The 10,152-nt window shown below is 46.7% G+C and overlaps 1 non-coding gene across 1 annotated transcript; it reads right to left on the bottom strand.

The window, feature by feature from the left end:
• Nucleotides 1-675: 675 nt before the first annotated feature.
• Nucleotides 676-750, bottom strand: Trnat-ugu (transfer RNA threonine (anticodon UGU)). Its single transcript has one exon. It is a non-coding gene; the product is annotated as a tRNA-Thr (tRNA).
• Nucleotides 751-10,152: the final 9,402 nt, after the last annotated feature.

Genomic DNA, 10,152 nt, shown 5'->3' on the forward strand with positions numbered 1-10,152 from the left:
TGTCCAGACACACTTTTACTCTGCCCAGCATTAAAGTCTGATGTCAGTTCCGCCACTGTTCACCACCTGTCCTGTTTTACCAATCTGCCCAGCCTACGACGTCCGACATCTGTAATCAGGAAATTAGAATTAATTTAATACCTTCAGCTGATGACGGGCGTTGATATACATCAACCGAGGAGGTGGCTTACAAAACACTCGTTCGACCTATACTTGAGTATTGCTCATCAGTGTGGGATCCGTACCAGATCGGTCTGACGGAGGAGATAGAGAAGATCCAAAGAAGAGCGGCGCGTTTCGTCACAGGGTTATTTGGTAACCGTGATAGCGTTACGGAGATGTTTAATAAACTCAAGTGGCAGACTCTGCAAGAGAGGCGCTCTGCATCGCGGTGTAGCTTGCTCGCCAGGTTTCGAGAGGGTGCGTTTCTGGATGAGGTATCGAATATATTGCTTCCCCCTACTTATACCTCCCGAGGAGATCACGAATGTAAAATTAGAGAGATTAGAGCGCGCACGGAGGCTTTCAGACAGTCGTTCTTCCCGCGAACCATACGCGACTGGAACAGGAAAGGGAGGTAATGACAGTGGCACGTAAAGTGCCCTCCGCCACACACCGTTGGGTGGCTTGCGGAGTATCAATGTAGATGTAGATGTAGATGTAGGTGAAAATGTGTGCCCCGACCGGGACTCGAACCCCGGATCTCCTGCTTACATGGCAGATGCTCTAGCCAGCTGAGCCACCGAGGGCACAGAGGATAGTGCGAGTGGAGGGACTATCTCGCGCCCGCCTCCCGCGAGACCCACATTCTTAACTTGTATGTCCACACACTATATTCTCTTAATGTCCCACACCAACACACTCATTACTCGTGGAAGACATTCTTACCAAGTCCTGTATGAGTTCTGGGAATATGTGTGCATCCGCACAGAAGGAGATCATGGCCGGTATTTCCGTAAGATGTCCGAAAGAACAGACACCATCTCCATATAAGTATATCTGTAATGAGGGGTGGTCACTCATCCTGCGACTTCTGGACATGGTTTTACCTTGGTTTCGCTGTGTATTGAAAACACTCACCAGAGCACTTCTCGAACACCCGACGAAATCTGCCCTCAGTCAAACTGTGATCACTCGCCTTCCCCATTCTTCGTATTAGCAGCACGCACACTGATACTACATGCACCTTGCTTGTGTCTGACTAGCCGTAATTTCTCGGCAGATGACGCTGCTATCGTCTGGATGGGTCTACATCGATAGTAGGACGGTGGTCATAATGTTCTGGCTGATTAGTGTATGCCAGTACTGTCAATAGTGTTTTGCTCCGAAAGCTTGCGTACTTTGGGAAATAAAACTATTTTAATTTTCTGCAAATTCTCAGTTATCATTTGTTATCAGATACTGTAATTGTATTTCCATATTACGATAGGCAACCTGCGTGTGTTTTATACTTGTTAAATGAAAAATAATTTTATTTTCGTAGCAAAGATTTTATTTTCGAGGTACCAACTTCTCGTTTCTGTCTTGTTGCACAAGCGTCAATTGCATTTACTGTGTTTCATTTCTGTCCTGTTTCAGCATCATCTTTGGCTGTGTTGTGATGAATGAACGTCAGCATAACAGAAGTTTTATTTTGGCTATGTTGTGTGTGTGTGTGTGTGTGTGTGTGTGTGTGTGTGTGTGTGTGTATGGAAAATATCATGGCACTTGATGTAACCGTTGTATTTTTTTTTGTCTTGCTGACACTCGACATGCATTATTAATTTTAAGGGTCGATTACGCCTTACACTATGTATGACACACAAACTGAAATTTGAATGTTCACAAATGAGCTTAACTTGTAAGTTCACGGTGTCACAGCGTGCGAGTTTACCACTGCTGCTGCATGTAGACAACCTGATCTATCATTTTCCCTTGGAATCAATGGTATCGTAAGGTTTAGTACCGTATTTAAGTGCAAAGTGCGCTGGAGTCAACATAGTTTCCACTTAGGTTGTAATTGTGACCACAATGTGCAATAACTATGAAAACGAGGGAACATTGACTTAAGTTGCACATTTCTAACTTTTCTGGGGGCTCTGAATGAAACCATCTATGCTAGGAGTCTTTTAAGAGATGCTTTTCTTTCTCTTTGAGGTACGAGTCTTCTGACTGGTTTGATGCTGTCCGCCATGAATTTCTCTCTCATGCCAGCTTCTTCATCTGAGAAGAGCATATGCACCCTACATCCTCAGCTATTTGATGGCTGTATTCCAACCCTTGTCTTCCCCTGCAGTTTTTACATTATGCACCTCCGTAAAGCTCCATGGAGGCTATTCCCTGACATATTTACAAATGTCGTGTCATCCTGTCCCCTTTTCTGGGCGGTTAATCACTGATTATGCGGCATTATGCAGTTCTCATCTTACGTTCACCTAATTTTCAACATTCTTCTCTAGCACCAGATCTTAAACGCTTAAAATATGTTCTTTTCCGGTTTTACAAAAAAAAAAAAAAAAAAAAAATGGTTCAAATGGCTCTGAGCACTATGGGACTTAACATCTCTGGTCATCAGTCCCCTAGAATTTGAAACTACTTAAACCTAACTAACCTAAGGACATCACACACATCCATGCCCGAGGCAGGATTCAAACCTGCGACCGTTGTGGTCACGCGGTTCTAGACTGAAGGGCCTAGAACCGCACGGCCACACCGGCCGGCCCGGTTTTACACAGCACATGACTCACTTTCATACAATGTTGTGCTTCAAACGTAAATTTTCAGAAATTTGTTCCTCAAATTAAGGTCTATATTTGATACAACTCTGATTGTCTCGACCAGTCTGTGCTAGTCTGCTCTTCATGTACTCCTTGCTTCGTTCATGAAGCGTCATTTTGATTGCAAGGTAACAGAAACAAATCGATAAATGGAAGAATTGGAATTTGCATGGTTGCTTCGCCGTAGTTTAATGAGGGAACAGTAGTTATTTTCTGAAATAATCTCTTCAGTTGATGTTTCTCAATTTCTCACCACCCATTTACACTCCATGGACGCTGACGTCCCACCTGACGAAGCTAACGGAGTTTGTCAATAGACCAATAGTGCTTGTTTCAGTGGTTTACAAAGCTATGATTAGTAAATGTGGCTTCACCACTTAATAAGATACGTGATACGTCTGAAGTAACCTGCCTCAGAGCCAATTACAGAAGTTAACACGATTCTCACAATCTTTTCCATACAGCTCTTGTTGGAGACAGATGTGGCAGGGATGAAACCTATGTCGCTTTAGAATGCGTAGGACACTCGCCTGACTCATGCCACTTCCTCGTGCGATTGTGCAGGAGTTAATGTGCGGATCAACCACAACAGTAGCAAGAGCGTTGATTTCCCCTCTTCTGTCGTCACTTGTTCCCTTCCGTTACGTTGGCTAGGTGCTACACTAAAGCTTTCGCGAACTGGTTGAAGAGGTTAGTAAATAATTGCCGAGATGGTTCACGTCTGCTTGGATATCTTGCCGCATACACCGTGCAAAAACGATTTAAGTCTTCCTACACTCTCCATACACCTTGAGCATGTCAGCTGTTTCTGCGTTGGTAAATCTCACAGTCCAGCCACGACCTGCTGCTTGTACTGTCACACACTAACTGACTAGCAAGTCACAGTACACTCAAGGAACACATAATCACACTGTGAACAAACAGAACAACATCGTACTTAGTAACTAAATAGGTTGAATGGCACAAACAAGTGTCGGTTTTGAAACTTTTCAAAATACGATATCTCGTAGAATCCTACAACAACCACCACTGACATCTTAACTTACCATCCTTTTAGTTTGTTAATGTCAACAGACATTGTGCTATTTAAAAAAAGTGTATGTTTGCGCAAAAAGTACACTTTCTAAGTATTATTACAATCTGTTTATTGGCTAACAATACGGGCCTCTGAGTAGTAATCCATTCTGTGAAAACAGCACATCAACAGACCTTTGCATTTCCACAACATTTTATACGAAAGTTTTAGGCGATTCACTCTGTAGGTTTAAATGGCTCTGAGCACTATGCGACTTAACTTCTGAGGTCATCAGTTGCCTAGATCTTAGAACTAATTAAACCGAACTAACCTAAGGACATCACACACATCCATGCCCGAGGCAGGATTCGAACCTGCGACCGCAGCGGTCGCTCGGCTCCAGACTGTAGCGCCTAGAACCGCACGGCCACTGTGGCCGGCTGTAGGTTTCAAGTTACATTACTTTCCCTCGAAGGGCAAGTGTGCAAACTTACATCAATTTCGGAATAGAACTGTATATTTGTGTGGATTACAAAGACACAAATAACCAAATGGACACTCTCAGCAAATTTCAGTTCCAAAACAAATTTATGTTTTTCCTTCTTTTTTTTTTTAATTGACGGTCCGGATTATTTCTTGTGCAACCATTAACATGAAAAATCACAAAAAGAATGGCGTTGGTTGCATCACAATACATCAACTACATCCCGAGAAAATGCAAAGCGAATTTGATGTTTGAAATAACCGGAACACGTCGCTACTGCACGTCTCCAGATGCAAGAGTTAACCCAAAGTTGCTTATAATCGCGATGTGACTGACGTACGTAATCTTACTTTCACTGTTCTCACAAGGGCCGAAAGTAGTAATAGGGTTTCCTGCCATAAACATTCATATGTGGGGCTCACACTTGCATCTCGAGATGTGCAGCAGCGGCCCCCTTTTGTTTATTTCAAGCATCAACTTAGCTGTGCAAGTTATCGGGATGTAATTGATGTATCGCGATGCAATCAGCGCCATTCTTTTTGTGATTTTTCATGTTACTGATCACTTACTTTAAAAAAAAAAGAATGCCTGTGTTGAAACTTATACACTCCTGGAAATTGAAATAAGAACACCGTGAATTCATTGTCCCAGGAAGGGGAAACTTTATTGACACATTCCTGGGGTCAGATACATCACATGATCACACTGACAGAACCACAGGCACATAGACACAGGCAACAGAGCATGCACAATGTCGGCACTAGTACAGTGTATATCCACCTTTCGCAGCAATGCAGGCTGCTATTCTCCCATGGAGACGATCGTAGAGATGCTGGATGTAGTCCTGTGGAACGGCTTGCCATGCCATTTCCACCTGGCGCCTCAGTTGGACCAGCGTTCGTGCTGGACGTGCAGAGCGCGTGAGACGACGCTTCATCCAGTCCCAAATATGCTCAATGGGGGACAGATCCGGAGATCTTGCTGGCCAGGGTAGTTGACTTACACCTTCTAGAGCACGTTGGGTGGCACGGGATACATGCGGACGTGCATTGTCCTGTTGGAACAGCAAGTTCCCTTGCCGGTCTAGGAATGGTAGAACGATGGGTTCGATGACGGTTTGGATGTACCGTGCACTATTCAGTGTCCCCTCGACGATCACCAGTGGTGTACGGCCAGTGTAGGAGATCGCTCCCCACACCATGATGCCGGGTGTTGGCCCTGTGTGCCTCGGTCGTATGCAGTCCTGATTGTGGCGCTCACCTGCACGGCGCCAAACACGCATACGACCATCATTGGCACCAAGGCAGAAGCGACTCTCATCGCTGAAGACGACACGTCTCCATTCGTCCCTCCATTCACGCCTGTCGCGACACCACTGGAGGCGGGCTGCACGATGTTGGGGCGTGAGCGGAAGACGGCCTAACGGTGTGCGGGACCGTAGCCCAGCTTCATGGAGACGGTTGCGAATGGTCCTCGCCGATACCCCAGGAGCAACAGTGTCCCTAATTTGCTGGGAAGTGGCGGTGCGGTCCCCTACGGCACTGCGTAGGATCCTACGGTCTTGGCGTGCATCCGTGCGTCGCTGCGGTCCGGTCCCAGGTCGACGGGCACGTGCACCTTCCGCCGACCACTGGCGACAACATCGATGTACTGTGGAGACCTCACGCCCCACGTGTTGAGCAATTCGGCGGTACGTCCACCCGGCCTTCCGCATGCCCACTATACGCCCTCGCTCAAAGTCCGTCAACTGCACATACGGTTCACGTCCACGCTGTCGCGGCATGCTACCAGTGTTAAAGACTGCGATGGAGCTCCGTATGCCACGGCAAACTGGCTGACACTGACGGGGGCGGTGCACAAATGCTGCGCAGCTAGCGCCATTCGACGGCCAACACCGCGGTTCCTGGTGTGTCCGCTGTGCCGTGCGTGTGATCATTGCTTGTACAGCCCTCTCGCAGTGTCCGGAGCAAGTATGGTGGGTCTGACACACCGGTGTCAATGTGTTCTTCTTTCCATTTCCAGGAGTGTATTTGCTTATCTTTTACAATGTTTCATAGTATTTACATTTATGAGCCCCCGCCTTACATTCAGAGCAGTGAAAGTCATTTTTCAGTATGTGTTTTTGTTCCATAGATATTTTCGCTCAGATGTTTAAGTGGGCCACACTGTATGTACAGATTACAATTCCTAAATGGAACACTGAACTGTTACTTGAGTTACATTACGAAAATCGTGTTACATTACGAAAAACGTGTTACATCCTTTATGAGCTGAGGCGCTCATGTCCCATACGAACAATATGATTAAAATTCATTAGAACTGTGAGATTAAAAACAAGTAGTGCTGTTGAATAGACAAACGTCAAACTAAAGATATGGCAACTAGCTGTAGGGCCTACGTAGACTACGTGATGTAAGTAATGCGATAACGATGTGCACACATACAGATGGCGGTAGTATACACAAACTATGAGAGGGCAGTGCATTAGCGGAGCAGTGATTTGTGCTCAGGGATTCATGTTATTATGGCCGCAAGGCGATAATTGACAGACTTTAATCGCGGAATGGTGGCTGAAGCTAGACGGATGGGACAGTCCATTTCGGGAATCGTCAGGGAACTGAACATTATTTGATCTACGTTGTCAATTGCCTGTCGAGAACCCTATCAGGTATTACCTCTCACCATGGATAACGCAGTGGCCGACGGCCTTCACTTAACGACGTTTGCGTAGAGTTATCAGTGCTAACAGACAAGCAACACTGCCTGAAATAACCACAGAGATCAATGTAAGACGTGCGCCGATCGTATCCAATAGTACAGTGTCCGGAAAATTTGCGTTAATGGGCTACGGCAGCAGAAGACCGACGCGAGTGCCTTTTGCTCACAGCACGACATCGCCTGCAGCGCCACTCTTTGGCTCGTGGTCCATCGATTGGACCTTAGACGATTGGAAAACCGTGGCCTCGTCAGACGAGTCCCGATTATAGTTAGTGGTAGGGTTGGAGTGTGGTGTAGACCCCACGAAGCCACGTAATCAAGTTATCAACAAAGTACTGTGCAAGCTGTTAGTGGCTACATAATAGTGTGGGCTGTTTGTACATGGAATGGATTGCTTCCTCTCGTCCAACTGAGCAGATAATTAAGTGGAAATGTTAATGTTAGGCTGCTTCGAACCACCTGCAGACGCCAGGCCACAACTGATAGCGATCTGTTTGAGAACGATTTTGGACAAGTTGAGAGAATAATTTGGCCCCAGATCACCCGACATGAATCCCACCGAAAATGTATGGGACGTAATCGAGAGAACAGTCCGTACACAGCTTCCTACACTAGCAACGCTTTTGCCATTATGGACGGATATACAGGCAACATGGCTCAGTTTTTCTGCAGGAGACTTTCAACGACTGTTTGAGCCCATGCCTCGTCGAGTTGCTGCACTACGCCGAGCAAAAGGAGGTCCAACACGAAGTTAGGATTTTTGTGTGTAATATTTAACTTTCCCTGCACCTACATACGAAACGTACCACTACAAGGCAAACTACTTCGACAGCAGTAAGTACTCCTCCACCAACTGTATTTAATCTATCCCTTCTGAACACTGTTAGGTCGTTTAAAAAATTTCTGCTGAATTTTGTTTCCGGCTTTAGCCAGCTTTTTGTACCTATAACTATTTGAGCTTCAGTGCTTTCTATTAGGCTTAGGACTTGGAGCTCTGGTTCTTTGCAAATTTGGAAATTTGTGGTAAGGACTATGGGACCAAACTGCTGATGTCATCTGTCCCTAGACTTACGCCCTACTTAATCTAACTTAAACTAGCTTACGCTAAGGACAACACACATACCCATGCCCGAGGGAGGACTCGAACCTCCAACGGAGGGAGCCCCGCGAACCGTGACAAGATGCCCCATACCGCACGGCTACCCCGTGTGGCTCTGGTTCTTTTCCAACACAACTACCTTACTGTGTTTTACCTGCACCTTTTATATGGACGCTCTTTCTGTGGTTTCCTGAGACCCTCTAACCTAAAACCCCGCCCAGGCCCATCCACACAGCCCCCACTACTCGTGTAGCCACTTCCTATGTGTAATGGACTCAAAAATGGCTCTGAGCACTATGGGACTTAACATCTGTGGTCATCAGTCCCCTAGAACTTAGAACTACTTAAACCTAACTAACCTAAGGACATCACACACATACATGCTCGAGGCAGGATTCGAACCTGCGACCGTAGCAGTCGCGCGCCTCCGGACTGAGCGCCTAGAACCGCAAGACCACCGCGGCCGGCCTGTGTAATGGACTCCGACCTACTAAGCAGAACCCGGAAACCCACCACCCAATGGCGCAAGTCAAGGAATCTGCAGCGTACACAGTCACAGAACCGCCTCAGCCGTTGATTCAGACCCTAAACTCGTCTCTCACCAAAGGACCACAGTCGATTCTATCTACGATGCTGCAGATGGTGAGCTCTGCCTTAACCTCGCAAGCAAGCTAGCCGCTAGCCACCCAAAACCAGGGAGAATCTCCTCCGATCCAAAGTGACTCAAGTCATTGGTATCAACATGAGTCACCACCTGCAGTTGGCTGCACCCTGTACTCTTCATGGCATCCGGAATGACTCCACCCGGTATGCACACAGAGTGCACACTGGCTACCTACCCCTCCACGGCAGCCGTGTTCTAAAGGGCCTATTATGCGCCTAATGTTGGAGCTCCCAACTACCACCAAACCCACCCTCTGTGAATGCCCAGATCTTGAGTGCCAAAAAGCTTCTTCTGGAACAGGATGGACGGCTGCATATGGCTCACCGTCAGCCATGAATAACGCCTGAAACCTGTACGTCAAACGAACCAGAGTGACCCTACGATCGGCCCTTTGGAAAGTCTCTCGCTGTATGCCAGACTTTGGAGTAATCTCCCATTTGACCACAGGTGAGGGGTCAACCTCAGTGCAGGCAATACTCAGGTGACACGTGGGAGGTGCTCGACGTCCTTCACATCCCCGTGTCCCCCCCTCCCCCCCCAGAGTGATGCCCCTTGGCAGCTGTCTCAATCTGCGATGGAAGCCAATACCGCCTTGAGCTTTGGGCCTAAGGATCACCAACCAACTCAATTCGCATCTGGACACAGCAGTCACAGTTCCTATCCATTACTGAAGTCTCTCCTGTTTGTAACAAATGAACGGTGTACTTATTAGCAGCAGGAACTCGAAGTGCTCTCCCACTGATGGCCTAACCCACCCTAATATGCTGGAAAAATTATATGTTTAAAGCCGACGGAAGGCATAAAACGTCATCCGAAATTGTACTGAATGCTTTCTCAGAAAATTATTTTGAACAATTAGTTCATGAGCCCACTCGAAGCTTAAATGGCTGCGAAAGCATGCTTGACCTGCTAGCAACAAATAATCCTGTTCAAATAGGGAGTATCAGACGGTTACAGGGGTTAGCGACCACAAAGCAGTTGCTGTTTGGCTGAATACCGTACCACCCTCCACAATCAAAAAGAAACGCAAAGTATAACTATTTAAAAAAGCTGATAAAAATATTCTTAACGCCTTTTTAAGAGACAGTTTCCACTCATTCCGTCCGCAGCTCTTTGTCTAGTGGCTAGCGTTGCTACCTCTGGATCACAGGGTCCCAGGTTCGATTCCCGGTCGGGTTAGGCATTTTACCTGCCTGGGAACTGGGTGTTTGTGTTGTTCTCATCATTCCACCATCATTCATGAAAGTGGCTAGACTGGACTGTGTACAGATTGGAAATGTGTACGGGTGCTTATGACCGCGCATTGAGCGCCTCACAAACCAAACATCGTCATCATCATCACCATCCACTCCTTCCGATCTGATCATGTAAGCGTAGAAAAGATGTGAGATGATTTCAAAGAGATAGTATCGACAG

The sequence above is a fragment of the Schistocerca serialis genome, chromosome 2 (assembly GCF_023864345.2).
Source record: "Schistocerca serialis cubense isolate TAMUIC-IGC-003099 chromosome 2, iqSchSeri2.2, whole genome shotgun sequence".
In the NCBI taxonomy this organism is placed as follows: Eukaryota; Metazoa; Arthropoda; class Insecta; order Orthoptera; family Acrididae; genus Schistocerca; species Schistocerca serialis.